Raw genomic sequence first — 24,773 nt, forward strand, 5'->3', positions numbered from 1 at the left:
GTTGTTTTGAGGGTAGAAATTGAAACAATTTATGTCTAGGATGTGAGGGGTATGTAGATATTTTCACAGCCCTCTTTTTGACTTGTGCAGTATACAAGTCCTCAATGGAATCAGGCTTAGATGCATCCAAGTTGTAGAATGACACTCCTTGGGGCATCCCACTAGCCTGGAGTAAAATACTTTTAATCTAATTTTATAGGAATATTCTGAAACAAGAAGAGTAATTTTGGTAGGAAAATTGAATAAAATGACATTGGACTACATTTGGTAAGGGAAGAAACCAAGGATTAAATTTAAACTTATACAAGAAACTAAAGAAAGAGGAGGGTTTGGCATATCAGATTGGGAGTTCTATCATGAAGCAGCAACACTCACCTGGGTAACAGAATGGATAAATTTAAAAAATTGAAGATTGCTAACGTTAGAGGGCCACGACTTACATCTAGGATGACACCCATTTTTGTGGTACGGGAAACAAGTAGCACACCAATATTTTCAAAGACATTTTATAAGACAGGCATTATTGGAGACATGGAATAAATTCAAACAGCAGAACTACAGGAAGGTTCCGAGTTGGTTATCCAAATTACAAGCATTAGTGCACCCAAATCTTATCAATCAAGGAAAATATGTCACCTATAAGGATATAATAAATGAAGGGGATATGAAATCGAGGCAAGAATTAAAAGAACAAGGGGTAGAATTGGAGTGGTGGTCCTATTTACAAATCCAGTCATGTTACTTGAAAGACATGAAAGAGCGGGGTATTAATAGGGAATCAATGACAATAGATATCTTTTTGGGGACGAATGATAAATTGGTAAAGAAAATTTATAAATTCTTATTGGATTATAAAATGGAGAAAGAGCAGGTCAATGAAACGATGGTGGCATAGGCAATAAATTTTGGGTACAATATGCAATTGGAAAAATGGCAAGAATTATGGGGGGGGGAAGGAAGATAAAATTGGCAATACTGTATAAAGAAAATTTATATAAAATTTTCTACAGGTGGCACCTTCCGCCAGCGAGATTGGCAAAAATGTTTAGAAATTTATCATCAAAATGTTGGAAATGCAACCATGACTCAAGCACGTACTACCATATGTGTTGGTCATGTAAAAAAGCAAAGGAGTATTGCCGGAAAATTCATTTATGGCTGGTAGAATTAACTGGAGAAGAAATGGAATACAAACCAGAACTTTTCCTATTGGGAATTATAAATGGGAAATATAGTAAAGGGGTAATTTACTTAATGATACATATTATAACAGCAGCAAGAATGATCTTTGCCCAAAATTAGAAAAATAAAGAAATCCTCGGAGAAGATGAAGTGATTAAATTTTTTTTGACATGCATGGAAATGGATAGATTAATGCTGGAATTGAAAAATAAAGACGAGTCAGAATACTACGACATATGGAACAAATTTTATCAATGGTTGGAATGTAAAGGAGGGACGAAAAATATGAACTGACCAGAATTCATAGAATGGAGAATTAAGGTTATGTATGTAATTATAATAGAATGAAAGTAGATAAGACAAAGGTATAAGTAATATAGAGGAATGATGTCTTTATATATGTAAATACTGAATAGACCAAATTTATATAAGTAGTAAGCAGGGGTGAAATCCAGCAGGTTCTGACAGATTCTGGAGAGCCGGTAGCAGAAATTTTGAGTAGTTTGGAGAGTAGTGGAAATTTTGAGTAGTTCTGAGAACCGGCAAATACCACCTCTGGCTGGTCACAGAGTGGGGTGGGAATGGAGATTTTGCAATATCCTTCCCCCAGGAGCGGGGAGGGAATGGGGATTTTGCAATATCCTTCCCCTCCCACGCCCACCAAGCATTACCACGCCCACAGAACCGGTAGTAAAAATATTTGAGTTTCACCACTGGTAGTAAACTATGATATTTATTTTTTATTTTAGTATGTATGGCAAGGATAATGCCAGGACGGTTATACCGTGTCCAATGTTTTACTATGTGTTTAATAAAATTTTTCAAAAAAAATCCCCCAAAAACCCCAAAGCAACAATTTGGAGGTGAAGGTGTTTTGTTTGTGAATAGTCTTTTTTTATTAGGCACAAAATCTGCTGAGAGCAATTAAAGACTGGGGCTGCTTTCTGGCTCTAAGAACATATTTCTTCATTTCTCCTTTGGGGAAATACAATATTTTACCTCTTTTAATATTCTCGAAAATATTTCATTCTCTCGAAGTGCGGGGGGGGGCGGGAAGGTTTCTCACAGCAGAAACAGAGACTAAAAACGTAAGGGCAGATTGCATTCTGTAGGAAAAGGAGGAATCCTTCCAATATCTCAGGGGTTGCCACAAAAAAGAGGGAGTGAAACTATTGTCCAAAGCACCTGAGGGCAGAATGGGTGGAAACTGATCAAGGAGAGAAGCAATTTAGAACTCAGGAGAAATTTCCTGACACTTAGAACAATTAAGCAGTGGAATGAATTGCCTTCAAAAGTTGTGAATGCTCCAACACTGGAAATTTGGATAACCACTGAAGTAGTGTAGGGTTTCCTGCCTGGGCAGGGGGTTGGACTAGAAGACCTCCAAGGTCCCTTCCAACTCTGTTATTCTATTCTATTCTAAAAAAACAAGGACACTTCTTGAGTGTCACCACATGAATGCAGACGAGAGAGAGAGAGGACAAACTGGTTTGGAGGAACCCCCAACAGTTATTGTTTACATATCTATTTCATAATATATAACGTATTATATAATTATACAGTATATAAATAAATTTTCTGGCGGGAAGTAACGAGAAATCCCAGGTGCTCAGAACCAGCAATCAAAGGAGATTCCATTCAAAGGCGCTTTGCTCTATTCCAGCCCTGCTCGACCTTCACCGGCTCTATTCCCTTCACCCGCGGATCCCCTCCCACTCACCTACCAAATACTTCGACACCACGTGACTTCGACCTTTCAGAGTCTAGAACAGGGCATGCGCAGAAGACCTTTGCCAGGCCCGGATGTTGAACAGAGACAGGAGAGGCGGGACTTGCCTTATGAGACGCTCTGGGCAAGAGCGACAAAGCATGAGGGATAATAGACTTGTTCCTCTCCAGGAAGCAATCATATCTCACCGAGTCTGTGGGAGGCCTGTCGAGCGCGGGAAGTTTTGGCGGGAGCGACTCGCAACTGCTCTTCTCGGCCTCGGAAGCCCTGAGGGAGCGGAGCCCCCCTTCTCCCCACCCCCGAACCCGGGAAAGGGGCGGAGCGACTGGGTGTGGGAGGGTCCGCCGTGACCGAAGGCGGCGGCCTCGGAGATAGTTTCCCCCCGTCGGGGCTGCGCTGAAGCCGGAGACGGAATGGAGGCTCGGAGGTCTCCCCTTCAGGCGGGGAGCGGCCTCCCCGAGGGTCCCCGCAGCCCCGAGACCGAGCGCTGGCGCTTCTGCAGCTGCGGCCCCCGGGAGGCGGAGGGGCCCCGGGCGCTTTGCAGCCGCCTGTACGGGCTGTGCCGGGGGTGGCTGCGGCCCGAGCGGAGCAGCAAAGCCGAGATGCTGGACCTGGTGGTGCTGGAGCAGCTGCTGGCCCTGCTGCCCCCGGAGCTGGCGGGCTGGCTGAGGGAGTGCGGGGCGGAGAGCTGCGCCCAGGCGGTGGCCCTGGCCGAAGGCTGCCTCCTCGGCCCCGCAGCCGCCCCGGAAAAGCTGGCAAAGGGCCGGCAGGTGAGGGAGCTTCATCCTCTTTTACGCCTCTGCTGTCTCTTCTTTACAGATAATCACAGAGAAAATAGATCCAGACAACACGTGTCGGGATTATAAATAAAAAGTTATGTCGGAATAACCCTTGTAGGACCGTATTCCCACGTTCTATTTTCCCACGTAGTTTGTCATGGACTGGACAGCCATCATGCAAAAGATACCTCAATTCCCCCACGGAGCTGGAGGGGAGAAATGTCATAAAAACCCTTCCTAGTAGTCCAGTGAGTACAATGAGAGAACGAAAAAGATTTCATTAATGTGGTGTTACAGACAGAGCTAATATTCTTTGTCAGGCTTCTTCTCTACCTGGAAGGGCTGATAAATGTTTAATCCAGTCAGGATTCCCAAACCATTGACTCAGACTGATTCCAAGGGGGCTCCTCTATCTAGTAATAGCTATTGCCCAAAATCCCACCCACCCACAAAAACATGTTTCTATTTCAAATTGGATCACTTCTCTAGTCCTTTTAGAAATTTTAATCATTAGCTTTGAACTGAATGTGAATGTAACGTCTTAAGTGAATTCCCTTTCTCATGTTAACCAAGGCAATGTTGGAAACTTATTTGTCCCAAAATTGCTTTTTCCAGAGACAACTGGAAGATGTTTCAGAAAGATTGAATGATTATTAGATACTTAACACAAGTCTTGTATTTCCTGGATTTTCAGTATAGAGCTGGAAGGGACTTGAGGGTCTTCTTCTCTAACCCCCTTATTCAGGCAGAAAGCCATATATATACCATTTCAGACAAATAGCTGTCCAGTCTCAACATCTTTGTAACATTACCAACCCGGAAAGCAGTATTCCAGGTTAGTATTAGTATTAATACTAATACTTAGTATTAATATAATACTTAGTATTCCTTACTAAGGTTTTATAAAGCGGTACTAATAGTTCACGTAATTATGATTGTATGCTTCTGTTTATACAACCAAGGATTGTATTAGCTGTTTTAGCTGCTGCTGCACACTGCTAGCTTATATTTAAGTGATCATCCACTAGGACTCTACAGTCTCTGTGACAGTTACTAATTTTTTGAGCCAGGTTTTGCCTAATCAGTACTTGTACCTATGGCTTTTCCTGCCTTGCTTTAACTTTCATTTTCTGGATAGGGGCCATTGTTCAAGTCTGATAAGATCCTTTTGTTTCCTGAGCTTATCTTCTGGGGAGTTGGCTATTCCTGCCAGCTTAATGTCATCTAAAAATTTGATGTGTTCCCCTTCTATTCCCTCATCTAAATCATTTATGAAGATATTGGTACTGGGCCTAAGATGGAACTTTGTGATACCCCACTGTAGACTTTTCACTGCAGACAATTCTAAACAGACTTTCCTTTATACATAGGATAAAGTTTGAAAAAAATGGTCCCTGAAGAAAAAAAAACAAACAAAAAAGTATACTTTATTTATATTCCTTTACCATGATCATGGCGCTCTCTCTACCAGATGATAGAAGGAGAGAGCCATTATATAGACGTAAATTCTTGGCCATTCTTGTGGCATTTTTGCTGCTTTTTCATGAAACTTTAGAGCTAAAGTAGCTAATAAGCAATAAACAAAGATAACACCTTCTTAGAAGAGCATTTCGAGCAGTGCTCCAGCAACAACAAAGCAGAGGCTCCCCCGCTTCAATATCGTCACCGTCAAGATAGGTAGCCTTTGATTTACAATCATTTTGAGCACTGTGAATGGGTGACCGTACTTTATTATGCTTGGTTGTTCTGTGCAGTTAAGGAGCCTGAAACACTACCAGGAACTTACAACTAATTTTTAGCAAAAGGGAGCATTTAAAGGAGCAACAGAATTTTCAATCTATTACCGGGAAACTACGGCTAGTTTTATAAAAAAGGGGGAGCATTTAAAGGAGAAGCAGCTTTTAAATCAAGAGCTTAAGTACAGGAATACCAGGCTAGCAATAGCTTTGGACCGGAATATCTGCTCCCTATTATTTTTCAACTGGGTGCGAGGTTCTTCCCATCGTGGTGACCATCGTAATTGGTGGCTGTCTTTGTGTCCAGTGTGTTGGAACCGGATGTCCCGGACTTCTCTTTCTCTCTGGAACGGTCCAGCTCCCTGGGGTGATGACTCCTGCCGCCATGAGAGGGTGGCTATGGACATTTCTAGCTGAACTTAGCCGTGCTGTGGTGAGAGGGCAGCAACGACCGCGAGTTCTCGCCTCAGGTGATTGCCCAGCGAACACAGGAACTCTGCCGCGGTGAGAGGGCAGCGGTGATTACCAACTTATGTCGCTCCCGGTTGCCGTGAAAGGACACCTGGGAGTGGATATTCCTGACTACTGGGCTGTATATCTGGACCTTAAACTGTTGTTATCCTTATTTGCCATTGTTGCACCCATCTCCATGGTTGGTGATGGCTGTACGAACTTATGCAAGCATGGAACTATATGCCCTGAGGAATGCCCCCCATTCCTGGATATTGATCTGTCCCCGTCCACACACACACACAAACACAGCCAGCCGAGGGTTAAGGAAACACTTTGGCGCACACCCAGGTCTTTATCTCCAACTTGGCAGCGATTTACACACCGTCTGCCAAGTGCGTTTATTTCCAGAAAACAGAAAGATAAGATACTTAGCGTACAAAAGTCCAATCAGAATAATATTCCTCTCAGCAGTTTCCAGACGAGGCTTTAGTGAATATCCAAGGTTTACTTTTGTTTGTCACAGGGATCGCTGGCCACCACCCTCTATTATATAGTCTCTGGGGTGTAGTCCAGTGACTCAGTTCTAATCCCTAGCACGCCTCCTGAGCTGCTGCAATCGTTTATCACGCCTTCAGAGGCGTGCATCCAGGAATGATGTCTCTCCTTCGCTCTCATCTGAGACACCTGTCTCTCGGCTAATCTCCTCTCCCTCGGCCGGCACCTGAGACAGTGCCAGAGGGGAGGGGCCTGGAGAGGGAGCCCTGGCTGACTCCTCTTCCTCATGCTTGGAGCTTTCTTCCTCTGATGGGATAGGCTCAGAGGGCGGGGCCACAACAGATATGGCCTACTGGACTAGCTAGGAACTTCCTTAATGATGGGTCCTGGGATCCCGGTTGGCCCCTTGGTTTACTGAGGAGCTCCGGGAGTTGAAGCACCAGAGGAGAGGCCTAGAGAGCTGTTGGAGATCCAGTCGTTCCGATTCAATCCGTGCACAGCTAAGATCTTTTACGAGGTTTTATCTTGTGACGGTGGAGGCAGCGAAGCGTTCTTACTTCTCTGCCCTCATCGCGTCTGCGGATAATCGTCCGGACGCCCTGTTTAGGGTGTCCCGCTCCCTCTTGAATCGGGGAACGGGATGACCCTCTGCGGGGCCGGGCCAAGGAGTTTAGTCAACATCTGCTGGACAAGATTGCTCAGATCCGGACCGGTCTGGACTCTGACTGGGCAGGGTCAGACGGGGGGGGGGAGAGACAACCGGTTGTGTTATTTGGGAAGCGTTCAACCCTGTTACTCCAGAAGAAGTGGACAGGATCATGGGTAAGCTGAGTGCTGCCACGTGTTTATTGGACCTGTGTCCCTCCTGGCTCGTTTATTTGGCTCGGAAGGTTACTGTCAAACCCCCTCACGCTGCAGCGCTTTCGATGAAAGAAAGAACTCGAACGTCAGCTTCTACGTGTGTGATTCCTTTAATTCATCCTGTGCACAACGATGCCGGTGGGTGATGTGAGTGCAACATGCACAAAGTCGGCGTTGGGAGCGGCTGCCTCCCAACGCCTTTTAAATTCTCGTGCCACTGAAATGTACGCCCTTCCGGGTTACGCGGCCACAGCGCATGCGCACAGGGCCATGACGCCGAAAGTGGGCGAGAAACATCAGAGTCTAGCAGCTCCTAACCCGTCCGCTGCGTGACCGGCCGCCTGCGTTAATCTAACACCCCCGTCACCCAGCGTGAAGTGTACATTGCCCAGCCCACCCCGGTCGTTTGCCGCTTTGCCGCTGACTTGTAGCAAGCCCCAGGTGGCTGTCTAGGAGGTCGAGGTCGGGCTGCTATGCGGTGAGTTGTCGAGGGGCTCTCGACAGGCGGCTCCCCCTACCAAGGCTGATTCTGGAAGATAGAAAGGAAGATGTTAACAGCAGGTCTAACCAGTAGAAACACCCCCCCTTTATGGCCCGGGCTTATGTGGATGATGCGCATGGAAGCGCCTGATCAACTGATCAGCCCTCACATTAACAGCACTAACCCATGAGGCGTCCTCGAATGGGTACCCTTTCCACTTAACTAAATACTGTGTTTTACCCCTCCTGTATCTAGAATCCAGGAGTTCTTCTATCTCATAATGGTTTCCATCCACTGGCCCAGGTCTAGGTAGAGTGTCTCGTACTGTGGCAAGTGGTTTCAGGAGGCTGCAATTCTCGCGCCACTGAAATGTACGCCCTTCCGGGTTGCGCGGCCACAGCGCATGCGCACAGGGCCATGACGTCGAAAGTGGGCGAGAAACATCAGAGTCTAGCAGCTCCTAACCCATCCGCTGCGTAACCGGCCGCCTGCGTTAATCTAACACCCCCGTCACCCAGCGTGAAGTGTACATTGCCCAGCCCACCCCGGTCGTTTGCCGCTTTGCCGCTGACTTGTAGCAAGCCCCAGGTGGCTGTCCAGGAGGTCGAGGTCGGGCTGCTATGCGGTGAGTTGTCGAGGGGCTCTCGACAGTTACATGAAGCTGGATCCAGGCAGTGATTAATGCATCCTTGGGTGAGGGAAGCTTCCCTATAGCCTTGAAAGAGGCAGTGGTGAGACCCCTCCTCAAGAAACCTGCTTTGGATCCAGCTATTTTAAACAACTTTCATCCTGTCTCCAACCTTCGCTTTGTTGCGAAGGTTGTTGAGAGCGTGATGGCACGTCAACTTCCGTTGGCCCTGGATGAAGCGGAGTACCTGGATCCGTACCGATCGGGTTTCAGGCCCGGGTACAGTATGGAGACGGCATTGGTCGCCCTGGTGGATGATCTCTGGAGGGCCCGAGACAGAGGTTACTCCTCTGTCCTGGTCCTATTAGATCTCTCGGCGGCTTTCGATACCATCAACCATGGTATCTTGCTGCGACGCCTCGAGGGGTTGGGAGTGGGAGGCACTGTCTTACAGTGGTTCTCCTACCTCGGAACGTTCGCAGGTGGTGTTGGCTGAGGGACAGAAGTCGGCCCCGAGGCCCCTCACTTGTGGGGTACCCCAGGGGTCGGTCCCCTCTCTTTTGTTCAACATCTATATGAAGCCGCTGGGTGAGATCATCCGGGGTTTTGGGGTGAGGTATCAGTATGCTGATGATACCCAGCTTTTTATATCCACCCCAAACCAACCCAGCGATGCCCTCGACATGATGTCCTGTTGCCTGGAAGTGGTGCGGATCTGCATGGGGAGGAACAGGCTTCGGCTCAACCCTGCCAAGACCGAGTGGCTGTGGGTACCGGCGTCTCGGTCCGATCAAGAGATTCCATCTTTGGTCATAGGGGATGAGGTGTTGCCCCCTGTAGACAGGGCGCGCAACTTGGGTGTCCTCCTGGACTCGCGGCTAAACTTGGAAGATCATGTAACAGCCATAACCAGGGGGGCATTCGCCCAGGTTCGCCTGGTGCACCAGTTGCGCCCCTATTTGGACCTAGATGCCCTACGCACGGTTACTCATGCGCTTGTCACCTCCCGTATTGACTACTGCAATGCCCTCTACATGGGGCTGCTCTTGAAGACCACTCGGAGGCTTCAGCTGGTGCAGAATGCGGCCACGCGGGTTGTGATGGGAGTATCTCGACACTCCCATGTTACACCTCTCCTACGCGATTTGCATTGGTTGCCGGTTGCCCTCCGAGTGAGATTCAAGCTGCTGGTGACTACCTATAAGGCCCTATATGGCTTAGGCCCGGGATATTTGGGGGGCCATCTGCAACCAGCAACAGCTGCCCATCGCCCGGTGCGTTCCCACAGAGAGAGCCTCCTCAGGGTGCCGTCGGCCAGACAGTATCGGCTGGCGACCCCCAGGGGGAGAGCTTTCTCTATGGGCGCACCTACCCTTTGGAATCAACTGCCTGTCAGCACTCCAAGCTGCATTCACTCCAGTGCTGACATAAGGAGGAGAAGGTGGGGGCATATTTATTTGAGACAACACCAAATCTTGACACTGCCCCTGGAGCTCCGGGTGGCCCCCGACCTCCGCTCTTTCTGTCGCGACCTGAAAATGTGGCTGTTTCGTTTGGCTGGCCTGGATTGATGGGGTTTTAATTTTTAACTTGTTAGTCTTAATTGCACTTTTAACTGTTAAATTATGAGATTTGGATTTAATTTCTTTTTTAACTTTTTCATTAGATGTTTTTTACTGTTGTGAGCTGCCCTGATTCCGGCTGGAGATAGGGCAGGATATAAATCTCATAATTAATAAATAAATAAATAATAAATAAATAAATAAATACATGCATACATGCATACATAATAAATAAATAAATAATAAATTCACAAAGAAGGAAAGGCCATTATTGTCAAGTAAAGGGGAAGAAATAAATAAGCAGCTCCTGTTGTGAAGGAAAATAGGAAATAAAAAAGAAGGAACTCACAAAAGTGGCAGGCGTTTATCCAGAAATAACAGCAACCTACAGAGTAGGAGTTCTCAAATTCTCTTATTTTGATTTGAATTGGAAAAATACATGTGGAGAGGAAAAACTTAAATGAACTAACATGGTTAAAGTCATTTGAAAGTGGATCATAAATCAGGCTTTTTTTCAGTTGCAGGAGCCATTCATTGAAAAGATCTCAGCAGAGCTCCAGGGAAGAGGAGATCCATCCAATGATTCTAAAGAGCTTCTTTTCAGGAGGATCCAATTGGGGCCACCTTGCCAGGTAAGTGTAGATTTCTTCTGAAAAGTTTAAACGCCTTCATTCATGAGCTGCTTTGAAAACCAACTGCTGAGTCTGTGTGAATTTGAACCTGGTGTCCCCACAGAATGACCCAGTGAGCCTTACTGATTCAACCTTGAAGATGATCCTAGGAATGCAAACAAAGGACAAGTCTCAAGAGTCCTGTACTAGAAATGTAATTTATATGTTGGAACAGTTTAACAGTTTTGAAGACTTGGGGAAAGCAGTTAAAAAATTAAAGACATGAAGCAAAACAATACCAATTGAACAAAAACTGCTTCAGAGATAGCCCAATATATCCATTTAAAAATAAATTACAGATGGATAAATTTCTCATATAAAAACCTGTAAGTCAAAGCTGAGAAGCTTTAATGGTCAGACTGTTGGTCAAGTGACTTGATATTTTCAGGATCACGTACAACATTTTGAAATAGCTAAGATAAACAATTCTTAATAGGTATGTCCTGTTTTCTAAGAAATTTGTATTTAACTGGGCCAGAGAGTTAAGCCAGAGGATTCCTCTAAGCAAATTCTTTTTGGTGAATTCTCCCAGGTCATGGGAGGGGGGTCCCCAAGCAGTGCCATTCTACAACTTGGATGCATCTAAGCTATATTTTGTTCCTTTAAAAAAGCAGCATGGAGGAGGTGGAGGGGGGGCTTCTCATCCTTAAGGACTACGTCTGCCTGCAGGATGTTTGTCTGTCCTAGAAGGAAATGTCCATTTTGTCTCTTGCAAAGCTATCTTTTCTCTTTGGGAATTAATAAAGAATGTATTAGAGAGGACTGTCATATGGGGAAGATATTTTTTTTGTTTCTAGGACTCTGATCCCTTTGAGGAGGTGGGTGTGAACTTCACAGAGGAGGAGTGGGCACTGCTGGATTCTAGCCAGAAGGCCTTGTGCAGAGAAGTCATGCTGGAGGTTACTATGAATATGGCTGCTCTGGGTAAGGATCCTCTGCTCTGGATTCTGTTGATTAGGAAAGGTGTTTTGAGTGGGAATTAAACAGGGAAGATTCATGCACTCAATTGCATAATTGAGGTGGTGAGAACTCTAATGACTATCACCTTTAAAATCTTTCCTAAACTCAGGAAAATCAGGATCACAATGGATAGTATGTAGATAATGTCCACTGGACACCCACAAGTGCAAAAGTCCCATACCTTTTCCTTTGGTTCCCTTTTAACTGCCAGAGCCTCTAGATCATAAAGCAGCTGAGTCACTTAATGGGCAATTTTGCCCAAGTTTGTCCTCACAGCCACTCTTCTAGAAAACTACAAGGGCCTTGGCAAAAATGCTCACTATAGTTTTAGCATTGTGAAAGGCCTTAGATGGAAATGCCTGAGCAGATTGATCTAACAACAAAAAGCCTTAATATGGTTCTGGGCTGAAAAATCTCTTGGATATCTTTAAGAATATCATTGATAACAATTTCAATCCAACATCTAGTTTGACAAATTGCTGGTACCAAACCTGATACTCAAATGGGCATATTTTTGCCATCATTTTAAATTCTAATGAGAATTTGTGAGGTTTTTTTTCCCAACCAGGTGATGATGATGGGATGGAGAATGAGAAGCAGCGGAGGTTATTTAAACTACAAAGGGCAGTGTCTTCAAAGAGCCAAAGCGACTTCTGTACAAGACATAATCTGACTCACCATCAGAGGAGCCACTCAAGCGAAAAAACAAATAGTTGTGTGGAGTTTGGAGAGAGATTCACTGAGAATAGTGATATTACTTGCCATCAAAGGATTGACACAGAGGACAGACCATATCAATGCCTGGAGTGTGGAAAGAGCTTTATTGAGAAATGGCGCCTTACTTTCCACCTAAGGATGCACATGGCGGAAAGACCGGATAAATGCATGGAGTGTGAAAAAAGCTTTTGTCAGAACTCAGAACTTATTCGTCATCAGAGAATCCACACTGGGGAGAAACCATATAAATGCATGGAGTGTGGAAAAAGCTTTGCTCGGAAAGGACATCTTAATGTTCATGAAAGGATTCATACTGGGGAGAGACCTTATAAATGTATACAATGTGGAAAAGCGTTTACTCAGAAAAATAGTCTTATTATTCATGAAAGAATCCATACAGGGGAGAAACTTCAATGTCCAGAATGTGGAAAGTGTTTTGCTCAGAAAGGACAACTTAAATTCCACGAGAAAATCCACAGGGCAGAAATGCTTGGAGTGTGGAAAAAGCTTTAACTTGAGCAAAGATCTTATTTGTCATGAAAGGACCCACACTGGGGAGCGACTATATAAGTGCATGGAATGTGGAAAGCAATGTACTTGGAAAAATTATCTTATTAATCATGAAAGAGTTCATACGGGGAGAGACCATATCAATGCACAGAATGTGGAAAATGTTTTGCTCAAAGGGTTTAGCATTCCTGAGACGTGGTTTAGCATTTGTTCACTGAAGGTGGTAATCTTGGGTGAAAGGCCAGTTTTCTTACTTTGGCAATGAGATCTCAGGATAAAAGACATCTTAGGTTATGATCAAATTAGGAGGAATGTTGCACACTATTACATTTATTTTTTCCACTGCACTTTCACCTTTGTCTAGAGGCTACTCTGATCTGTGGTTTTGAACGGCTGAAGGCAGAATGTGTGAGGGGTGGTCATAATTTCCTTCCCACACATTCCAATAAAAATTCTCTAGTTCAGCTCATTCTTTCTGTATATTGCAGATAACATTAAAACACTTCTAAAAGTTAAACTTGACTTGGGACTTGAGGTGAGAAAGAATGAAGTATTCAAATTGCCTTTTAATGATAATTGCAATGTTTTCAAGGAGTGTGTTGAAGTACAAGTGGAGCAGGGGTGGATTTCACTTACCTTTGCTACCGGTTCGCTTCTGCACATGCGCAGATCGTATTTGATGGCGGGTGGGTAGCAACCCACCACTGAAGTGGAGGAAAAAAGTAAGATAAGCGAACTAACATGGTTATAGACATTTGAAAGTGGAACGTAAAATAGGCTGTCATTTCATTTGGTAGTCATTCATGGAGATTTCAACAGAGCTCCCCCAGAGGTTAGTTAATTTAGTTTATTCAGTTTGTATACCGCCCTTCTCCTAGTGGACTCAGGGCGGTGCACAGCCAGAACTAAAACACATAACAATACAACATTTAAAATTATTAAAAGAATTATATACTTTGGCCCAAATTTAAAACAATTCGAATTAAAACCCATTAACAAATTAAAAGCTAAACAACTAAAAAACTAAAAAAGGTGAAGGTGTTTTGTTTGTGAATAGTCTTAATGGGCACAAAATCTGCTGGGAGCTATTAAGAAAGGGGCTGCTTTCTGTCTCTAAGAACAGGTTTCTTCATTTCTCCTTTGGGGAAATATATTTTACCTCTTAATATTTATCAAAATATTTCATTCTCTAGAAGGGGAGGGGCTTCCACAGAAGAAATAGGAACTAAAACGTAATGGCAGATGACACTGTAGAAAAAGGAGAGTTCCTTCTTTGAGTGTCACCACATGAATACAGACAACAGGACAAACTGGTTTGTAGGAATCCCCAAAACAGTTATTGCTTCCATATTTATATTATATAATTATATAGCATATAAACAAATTTAACTAGTGGGAAGTAAAGGGAAACCTCAGATCTTCAGAACCAGTGCAGAGAAGAGCAACCAAGATGATTAGGGGACTGGCGGCTAAAACATACAATGAACACTTGCAGAAACTAGGCATGGCTAGTATAGTGAACAGGAGGACCAGGGGAGACATGATAGCCGTCTTCCAATATCTCAGGGGCTGCCACAGGGAGGAGGGGGTCAAACTATTTCCCAAAGCATCCGAAGGCCAGACAAGGAATAATGGATGGAAACTGATCAAGGAGAGATTCAACCTAGAAATAAATTTTCTGACACAACAATCAACCAATGGAACGGAAGTTGTGGGAGCTTCATCACTGGAGGCTTTTCAAGAAGAGACCAGACTGCCATCTGTCAGAAATGGTGTAGGGTCTCCTGCTTGGGCAGGGGGTTGGACTAGATGACCAACAAGGTCCCTTGGTCCAACTCTTAATCCGTTAGATTCATTCAATTCAAAGGAGCTTTGCTCTATTCCAGCCCTGCTCCCTACACCCGCGCATCGCCCCCCCCACCAAATACTACGTCACTTTTGAGCGTCTACAAAGAACAGGGCATGCGCAGAAGACCTTTGCCAGGCCCGGATGTTGGACAGGAGAAGTGGGAGTTGCCTTATGAGACGCTCTAGTCAAGAGCAATAAAGCATGAGGGATAATAGACTTGTGCCTCTCTAGGAAGCAATCATACCTCACCGAATTTGTGGGAGGCCTGTCGAGCGCGGGAAGTTTTGGCGGGAGCGACTTGCAGCTGCTCTCCTCAGCCTGAGAGAACGGAGCCTCCTTCTCTCCCCTGAAACCGGGAAAGGGGCGGGGAGAGCGGGTGGGGAAGGGTCGGCCGTGAGCGAAGGCGGCTTCCGAGAGAATTTCCCCCCGTTCGGGCTGCTCTGAAGCCGGAGACCGAATGGAGGCCCAGGGGTCTCCGGGGACAGGAGCAGCAGCGGCCCTTCAGGCGGGGAGCGGCTGCGGCGGGGAGTCCGGCGAGGAACCCCGTAGCTCCGAGGCTGAGCGCTGGCGCTTCCGCAGCTGCGGCCCCCGGGAGGCCGAGGGGCCCCGGGCGCTTTGCAGCCGCCTGTACGGGCTGTGCCGGGGGTGGCTGCGGCCCGAGCGGAGCAGCAAAGCCGAGATGCTGGACCTGGTGGTGCTGGAGCAGCTGCTGGCCCTGCTGCCCCCGGAGCTGGCGGGCTGGCTGAGGGAGTGCGGGGCGGAGAGCTGCGCCCAGGCGGTGGCCCTGGCCGAAGGCTGCCTCCTCGGCCCCGCAGCCGCCCCGGAAAAGCTGGCAAAGGGCCGGCAGGTGAGGGAGCTTCATCCTCTTCTACGCCTCTGCTGTCTCTTCTTTACAGATAATCAGAGAGAAAATAGATCCAGACAACACGTGTCGGGATATAAATAAAAAGCTATGTGGGAGTAACCCTTGTAGGACGGTATTCCCACGTTCTATTCTCCCACGTAGTTTGTCATGGACTGGACAGCCATCATGCAAAAGATAACCTCAATTCCCCCACGGAGCTGGAGGGGAGAAATGTCATAAAAACCCTTCCTAGTAGTCCAGTGAGTACAATGAGAGAACAAAATATTTTTTTAATGTGGTGTTACAGACAGAGCTAATATTCTTTGTCAGGCTTCTTCTCTACCTGGAAGGGCTGATAAATGTTTCCTCCAGTCAGGATTCCCAAACCAGGGACTCAGACTGATTCCAAGAGGGCTCCTCTATCTAGTAATAGCTATTGCCCAAAATCCCACCCACCCACAAAAACATGTTTCTATCTCAAATTGGATCACTTCTCTAGTCTTTTTAGAAATTTTGATCATTAGCTTTGAACTGAATGTGAATGTAAGGTCTTAAGTGAATTCCCTTTCTCATGTTAACCAAGGCAATGTTGGAAACTTTTATTTGTCCCAAAATTGCTTTTTCCAGAGACAACTGGAAGATGTTTCACTTCTCTTCAAAGAAGCTCCTTCAGCTCTTCAGTAAAATACTTTACAAAATCACAGTTTGAATATAATCATCCATTTTTTACATTGCTTAGTTTCAGTAAAATTGGGAGACATGCAGATCCCAAGAGTACATGCTTTTCCCAACTGATGTAAGCAGAAAGATTGAATGATTATTAGATACTTAACACAAGTCTTGTATTTCCTGGATTTTCAGTATAGAGCTGGAAGGGACTTGAGGGTCTTCTCTAACCCCCTTATTCAGGCAGAAAACCATGTGTATATACCATTTCAGACAAATAGCTGTCCAGTCTCTCAACATCTTTGTAACATTACCAGCCCGGAATGCAGTATTCCAGGTGTAGCCTTACTAAGGTTTTATAAACCGTTACTAATAGTTCACGTAATTTTGATTGTATGCTTCTATTTATACAACCAAGGATTGTATTAGCTTTTTTAGCGGCTGCCTCACACTGCTACCTTATATTTAAGTGATCATCCACTAGGACTCTACAGTCCCTGTGACAGTTACTGATTTTTTGAGCCAGGTTTTGCCTAATCTGTACTTGTACCTATGGTTTTTCCTGCCTAAGTGTAAAACCTTGCTTTTCTCTACATTAACTTTCATTTTCTGAATAGGGCCCATTGTTCAAGTCTAACAAGATCATTTTCTTTCCTGAGCTTATCTTCTGGGGAGTTGGCTATTCCTGCCAGCTTAATGTCATCTACAAATTTGATGTGTTCCCCTTCTATTCCCTCATCTAAATCATTTATGAAGATATTGAAGAGTACTGGGCCTAAGATGGATCTTTGTAATACCCCATTGTAGACTTTTCACTGAAGACAATTCTAAACAGAGTTTCCATTATACATAGGATAAAGTTTGAAAAAAAATAGTCCCTGAAGAAAAAACAAAGTTTGCAGAGAAAAACAACAAAGTATACTTTATTCATATTCCTTTATCATGATCATGACACTCCCTCTACCAGATGATAGAAGGAGAGAGCCATTATGTAGATATAAATACATTCACAAAGAAGGAAAGGCCATTGTTGTCAAGTAAAGGGGAGGAAATAAATAAACAGCTCCTGTTCAGAAGGAAGATAGGAAATAAAAAAGAAGGAACTCACAAAAGTGGCAGGCGTTTATCCAGAAATAACAGCAACCCACAGAGTGGGAGTTTTCAAATACTCTCATTTTGATTTGAATTGGAAAAATACATGTGGAGAGGAAAAATGTAAGCGAAATAACATGGTTAAAGTCATTTGAAAGTGGATCATAAATCACACTTTTTTTCAGTTGCAGGAGCCATTCATTGAAGAGATCTCAGCAGAGCTCCAGGGAAGAGGAGATTCATCCAATGATTCTAAAGAGCTTCTTTTCAGGAGGATCCAATTGGGGCCACCTTGCCAGGTAAGTAGATTTCTTCTGAAAAGTTTAAACGCCTTCATTCGTGAGCTGCTTTGAAAACCAACTGCTGAGTCTGTGTGAATTTGAACCTGGTGTCCCCACAGAATGACCCAGTGAGCCTTACTGATTCAACCTTGAAGATGATCCTAGGAATGCAAACAAAAGACAATTCTCAAAAGTCTTGTACTAGAAATGTAATTCATATGCTGGAACAGTTTAATCTTTATTATCTTTCAAAAGACTTGGAGAAAGCAGTTAAAAAATTAAGACATGAAGCGAAACAATACCAATTGAACAAAAACTGCTTCAGAAATAGCCCAATATATCCATTTAAAAATAAATTACAGATGGATAAATTTCTCATATAAAAACCTGTAAGTCAAAGCTGAGAAGCTTAATGGTCAGACTGTTGGTCAAGTGACTTGATATTTTCAGGATCATGTACAACATTTTGAAATAGGTAAGATAAAAAATTCTTAATAGGTATGTCCTGTTTTCTTAAGAAATTTGTATTTTACTGGGTTTACTGAGTTAAGCCAGAGGATTCCTCTAAGCAAAATCTTTTTGGTGAATTCTCCCATTAAATGGGAGGGGGGTCCCCAAGCAGTGTCATTCTACAACTTGGATGCATCTAAGCTATATTTTGTGCCTTTAAAAAAGCAGCATGGAGGAGGTGGAGGTGGGGCTTCTCACCCTTAAGGACTATGTCCGCCTGCAGGATGTTTGTCTGTCCTAGAAGGAAATGTCCATTTTGTCTCTTGCAAAGCTATCTTTTCTCTTTGGGAATTAATAAAGAATGTATTAGAGAGGACTGTCATATGGGGAAGATATTTTTTTTGTTTCTAGGACTCTGATCCCTTTAAGGAGGTGGCTGTTGACTTCACAGAGGAGGAGTGGGCACTGCTGGATTCTAGCCAGAAGGCCTTGTGCAGAGAAGTCATGCTGGAGGTTACTATGAATATGGCTGCTTTGGGTAAGGATCCTCTTTGCTCTGGATTCTGTTGATTAGGAAAGGTGTTTTGTGTGGGAATTAAACGGGGAAGATTCATGCACTCAATTGCATAATTGAGGTGGTGAGAGCTCTAATGACTATCACCTGTAAAATCTTTCCTAACCTCAGGAAAATCAGGATCACAATGGATAGTATAGATAATGTCCACTGGACACCCACAAGTGCAAAAGTCCCATACACTTGCCTTTGGTTCCCTTTTAACTGCCAGAACCTCTAGATCATAAAGCAGCTGAGTGACTTCATGGGCAATTTTGCCCAAGTTTGTCCTCACAGCCACTCTTCTAGAAAACTACAAGGGCCTTGGCAAAAATGCTCACTATAGTTTTAGCATTGTGAAAGGCCTTAGATGGAAATGCCTGAGCAGATTGATCTAACAACAAAAAGCCTTAATATGGTTCTGGGCTGAAAAATCTCTTGGATATCTTTAAGAATATCATTGATAACAATTTCAATCCAACATCTAGTTTGACAAATTGCTGGTACCAAACCTGATACTCAAATGGGCATATTTTTGCCATCATTTTAAATTCTAATGAGAATTTGTGGGGGGGGGGGTTTCCCCACCAGGTGATGGTGATGGGCTGGAGAATGAGAAACAGCGGAGGTTATTTAAACTACAAAGGGCAGTGTCCTCAAAGAGCCAAAGCGACTTCTGTACAAGACATAATCTGACTCGCCATCAGAGGATCCACTCAAGCGAAAAAACAAATAGTTGTGTGGAGCTTGGAAAGAGATTCACTGAGAGTAGTGATATTACTTGCCATCAAAGGATTGACACAGAGGACAGACCATATCAATGCCTGGAGTGTGGAAAGAGCTTTATTGAGAAGTGGCGCCTTACTTTCCACCTAAGGATGCACATGGCGGAAAGACCGTATAAATGCATGGAGTGTGGAAAAAGCTTTTGTCAGAACTCAGAACTTATTTGTCATCAGAGAATCCACACTGGGGAGAGACCATATAAATGCATGGAGTGTGGAAAAAGCTTCACTAATAAAACACATCTTAATTGTCATGAAAGGATCCACGTGCGAGAGAGACCATATAAATGCATGGAGTGTGGAAAGCAATTTATTCAGAAAGGTCATCTTACTACTCATGAAAGAATCCATACAGGGAAGAGACCATATAAATGCACAGAGTGTGGAGAAAGCTTTGCTCGGACAGGACAACTTAATTCTCATAAAAGGACCCACACAGAAGAGAGACCATATAAATGCATGTAGTGTGAAGAAAGCTCCAACAATTTCAATACATTTACTCATGCAGGAATCCAAAGTGGGGAAAATCCATATAAATTCCATATAAAGAGCTTTGCTTGGAAAGGATAACATAAATCTCATAAAATTATGCCCACAGAAGAAACCATATACATCTATGGAATGAGCTTCATTCAAAACAATCAAATTACTCATCATCAAAGAATCCAGAAATGAGAAGGAAGCTACTTATTGCATAGAACGTGCAAAGTTCTTTTGTTTGATCTGGAATGTTATTCATGGTCCTGTGAGGATTCTCTGATTTCCAAGGAGTGGACACAACATAGCACAGCATTAGCAACTCTGTACAGCGTGCTTCATTGTGTCTCATGCCTTCCCAGCAATAGGCTATTGCTCTTAACTCTACCCTTCTGGACCTTGCAAGCTGAGATTGCCATGCAAATGCATCTTTAAGACTGAGTCCTTAACTGAAACAAAAATTTCAAAGTCTGTAAAATGGTACGCAACCTTTGCTTCCTTCCAAATATTCTTGCATTGAGGGACTGCCTCGGTGCATTTGCTCCATTTTTTCTTGTCCAATTTCCAAGCCCTGCTTTTAAGCAGTATTGCCAAGCTGAGTTGTCAAGTCAACCTCCAGGCGGGAGTCCCACCAGAATATGTTACTTGCCGTAGTTTGTGGTGCTGGCGGTTGAGGGATTGCTTGCTTGTATTGCTTGACAGTCACCAAATATGGCCTCCTGTTTCACCATCTTCTTGTCCTTTTCTTATCTCCTTTTCTCTTACAGCCCCACACAAGCTCTTTGCTCTTTCTTAGCCTTTGTTTCTGTAAATTAAGGGCCTTGGTGAGGTGAGGTTGCTTCTGGATTTCCACACATTGTTGAAAACGCCAGCCGTGGCTCAATTAGCCAAGCAATTGGATCGCCAGTGTGAATCCTTGGAAATAAAATGAGTGAAGGCATGAGCCCATCTCAGATTTCTCGAGCTGTGCTGCGCCATGGGGAAGAGGGGTGTCCTGGCTGCAACTGTTTTTCCAAAGCACAGACAGCAATTATAGCTTTGCTTCCTCAAACATCCATGCAGGAAAAAAACTATAAGCACCCGAATATAGAAAGAGCTGAAGGTAGAACTGTGGCCTGCCTATTGATGGGATGACCCACACAGGAGTATTGTCATACAAACATATGGCTAAATTACATAGTGGGTAATTCAATGAGAGTTGTCTCAATCATTCTTCATTTTCTGCACATATTTCTCAAAGTTATCCAAGACACTTCAGAGAAAAGGGTTAGGAATTCAGATTGGAAGAATTTTCATCTTCTTTTCTCCCCATTGTATTATCTGCTCCCTTCCTTTCCATGCAGTGCCTTCCCAGATTACTCAATCCATTTTTGAAGGGGTTCTGCAATTTCCTGAACTAGAACATACTCCCCAGATGGGTTTGCCCATTGGCTACACCAAAATGTGGTTAGTAATAGGCTAAATCTTTAGAAAGTATATCTGGCTGTTTAAATTGACATTTCTGACTCTACATTTACGGTACATTGAAAAGCGAGCGTGATATTGGGAGGTAAAAGAGTTGCCTTGAACTGCAAGATGACTGGCATTTAAATTGAATGAATGAATGAATGAATGAATGAATGAATGAATGAATGAACAAACAATTATGTCTGATGTAGAAAGGTAAGATAGATTTTTCCTGAACTCAAAGGAGGAATTCTCTAGAGCTGAATGTGTAACATTCTGGATGGACAGTTCCTGTACCTGGTATCCTGTAGCAGATCAGGTTACACTAAAAATGAGTTCAGTTAACTTCCAGCACCTGGCTAATCATATCTTGATAAGATAAGAAGGATCATTTCTTGTTAGGGACTGAATAGGAGACCACTGGGATTTGCAAGACTGAAGGTCCATATTGCTATCTGAGGAGGAGAGACAGGCTGAAAGCTGTAGGAGTCCATCTTGGACTCTGTATTCTTTTCCTTAGACACATTCCTACCCTTCATATTGCTACTAATTTATCTGTATCATCTTCTTTTTTATTGCTGCTTATGTTTATATTATGTGCAGCTAAAAGTATTTAATTGCTTTGTTCAATAAATTATTTCAAGTTTTATTGCCTGAAACCCTTTGTCATATATGGATGGGGCAAAACAAAGCTAGTTTGGACAGTCAAACAATAGATCAGACTGCAGCAGTGACAAACTACTACTGTGTTACTGCTGAGCAAATATGGCTATTTTGAACCAAGCTCTTAGAATAACAAAACAACAGAGTTGGAAGGGACCTTGGGGGTCTTCTTGCCCAGCCCTCTTGCTCAGGCAGATAACCCTGGCCTGGCCTGGCCTGGCCTGGCCTATACCATTTCAGACAAATGGTTGCTCAATCTCTTCTTACGAACCTCCCATGTTGGAGCACCCACAACTTCTGGAGATCACTCAGTGTGTCAAATTTCCGAAAGATGCCCTAATTAATTCATGAGCCATGATCCAAACTTGAAAGGAAATACAGTCATTTATTAGGAGCAACATTCCGGCAATACTCGGATGCAGTTAGAACTGATTCCACGTAGATTTACGTTCCCCTGTGACCCTGTCTCTCCCCTCCTCTCTGGCCATGTCATAAATCACATTCTCCAATTAACCACTTTGGCTAGCTGTGAAACCTAACACCCTCCTTCTGATTGCGGTCAGAAAGAATGTATGGAATTCACTTCAGTTCTCCCTCCCTCCTGCTCATGGCAACTTGAAAGCTTTGCAAGTTGACACAGTGATTGTTTGCTGTGTTATCAAAGCAGTGCCAATTCTTAGCAAGCACCAGGCAAAACCTCTTCAGGGTACACCAGGCCCTTCAGGACCCCTAGTCATGCACTCATTGCTGCTCTGGTGGAATGCATCTGTCTTGTTTCTGTTCCTCTCCTTCCTCCCATCTTTGCTAGTTCTATGGATTCCTCAATGGAGTCGGGTCTTCGCTTAATGTTCTCTGTTTATTTGTGACCATGTCTGAAATCTCAAGTTGATTTCTTCTGTGATCTATTTGTGGGATTCTTTGAGTGACCATGGTGTTTTCAAGAGTGATCACATGGCTAGAAGGGACCTTTGAAGTCTTCTAGTCCAATCCAATCCCCTGCCCAAGGTGTGGAAGTTCTCCAGCAGCCCCTTGGCTGCACCATCTGCACCACTTCATCTGTCTGCATTTCTTCTGGGGACCCTTATACGTACTGTACCCCTCTCTGCATTTCCTCTGTGGGAGATGTGGCTCTAGAGGCAGTTTGGAAGCCCTATTGAGGGAGGCTGCAGCTTTCCATTGAAGAGTCTCTCCCAGGAGAAGGGGGCATGGAAGTCACTTGGGAGGTAAATTTCAAAAAGGCAGCATTCTTTAACCTGCCCGAGAGGAAGCCTTGCTGACTTTGGTGGACTTTCCTCAAAATAGGCATACAAGATTGCCTTGTGAAGAGGCTCAGAGAAGAACATTCTGTAACTTGGGTCATCACACAACGTTTAGAAAAACTTTTTTCTAGATACTTTCCCATGTTTAAATAGAACCTCAAAAATAGAGAGGCTCTATTCTCAGCCCTTTAATGTGGGAAATATTGGGCTATAGTAGGGGTCAGCAACCCATGGCTCTGGAGCCTCTTTCATCCCTCTACTGCGGCTCCCTGTTGCCAGTCAGCTCCACAATTGATTGGGCTTTCGGTTAGGACCGGTAGAGGAAAAAGGATGTCACGCTAGGAGGAGACTATGGTGCGGTCTTCCGGTCAGCTCCAGAATTGAATGATGGTTAGGACTTTTGGGGCTCTTTGAGTGTTTAAGGTTGCCGACCCCTGGGCTATAGTAATGAAATCTTAAACCCTAATAGCATTTTCCTTCCCTCCAGCGATGCAGCACGCACAATCCCGGGAGGCAAACACTGTTCCATTGATTAATACTTCTCACTGTTAGGAAATCCCTCATTTCCAGGTTGGATCTCCCACCGGTGAGCTTCCTCCCTTTGTTTCTTGTCCTGCCTTCATGTCCTTTGGAAAATAAATTAACCTGGGTCCTCCCTGACTCAGCCCTTTATGCATTGAAAGACTGCTACCTTAAGCTTACTTTGTTGTTAAGCTGAACATACCTAGTTCCTTAAGCTTCACCAATGCCATATAGACTAATACGATGACTTCCTGTGATCTTGGTGCTGTTCCTCTTATTGATCTAAACTAGGACTGTATTGGCTTTTTTGGCAGCTGTGGTACACTACTGGCTCATATTCCACTCCACCTCATATTCCATAGAATGGGTGGAAACTGATCAAGGAGAGAAGCAACTTAGAACTAAGGAGAAATTTCCTGACACTTAGAACAATTAATAAGTGGAACAACTTGCATCCAGAAGTTGTGCATGCTCCAACACTGGAAGTTTTAAAGAAGAGGTTGGATAACCATTTGTCTGAAATGGTGTAGGGTTTCCTGCCTGGGCAGGGGGTTGGACTAGAAGACCTCCAAGGTCCAATTCTCATAAAAGGACCCAAACAGAATAGAGACCATATAAAAGCATGTAGTGTGGATAAAGCTTTAACAATCATAAGACATTTACTCACGAAGGAATCCATACCACGGTAGGGTGGGGGACTATATATTATATGGAGCTGGTGTAATTTTATTGGGAAAGAACATCTTACTCATGAAAGGATTCACTTGTGCAGGAAACCTGAATGGACAAAGAAAGGCCTCCAAGTAGAAACCCTTATCTGACTCACCAGTAAAGGATCCACACGGGAGAAATCATGTGTCGAAAGGGTAAATTCAGGAAGGACACCATAATCCTCATAAAATAATGCCCACAAAGGAAACTAAATCCATTGAAGGAGACTCTGAACAATACTGTTCCCAAATATTTGAATTCATTTAGAGCAGCTAGGTTTTCCTTTGCCTATTTTCACCTGCATCTCCCGCCCCATTCTGTGGAAACAGGGATGCAAAATAGGAATTGAGCCCTTCGGTTTCCTGCCTTCTGCCCGTTGCCATTTCACTTTCTTTTCCAACCAGAAGAGTA

The 24,773-nt window shown here is 44.1% G+C and overlaps 1 pseudogene; it reads left to right on the top strand.

Annotated features, from left to right (window-relative positions):
- Positions 1-3,093: 3,093 nt before the first annotated feature.
- The window catches only part of LOC139309886 (zinc finger protein 850-like), a 40,548-nt pseudogene continuing 18,868 nt past the window's right edge, over positions 3,094-24,773 (top strand).

This window comes from Pituophis catenifer, unplaced genomic scaffold (genome assembly GCF_029215685.1).
Source record: "Pituophis catenifer annectens isolate HBS135680 unplaced genomic scaffold, rPitCat1.0.hap2 SCAF_2, whole genome shotgun sequence".
Lineage (NCBI taxonomy): Eukaryota > Metazoa > Chordata > Lepidosauria > Squamata > Colubridae > Pituophis > Pituophis catenifer.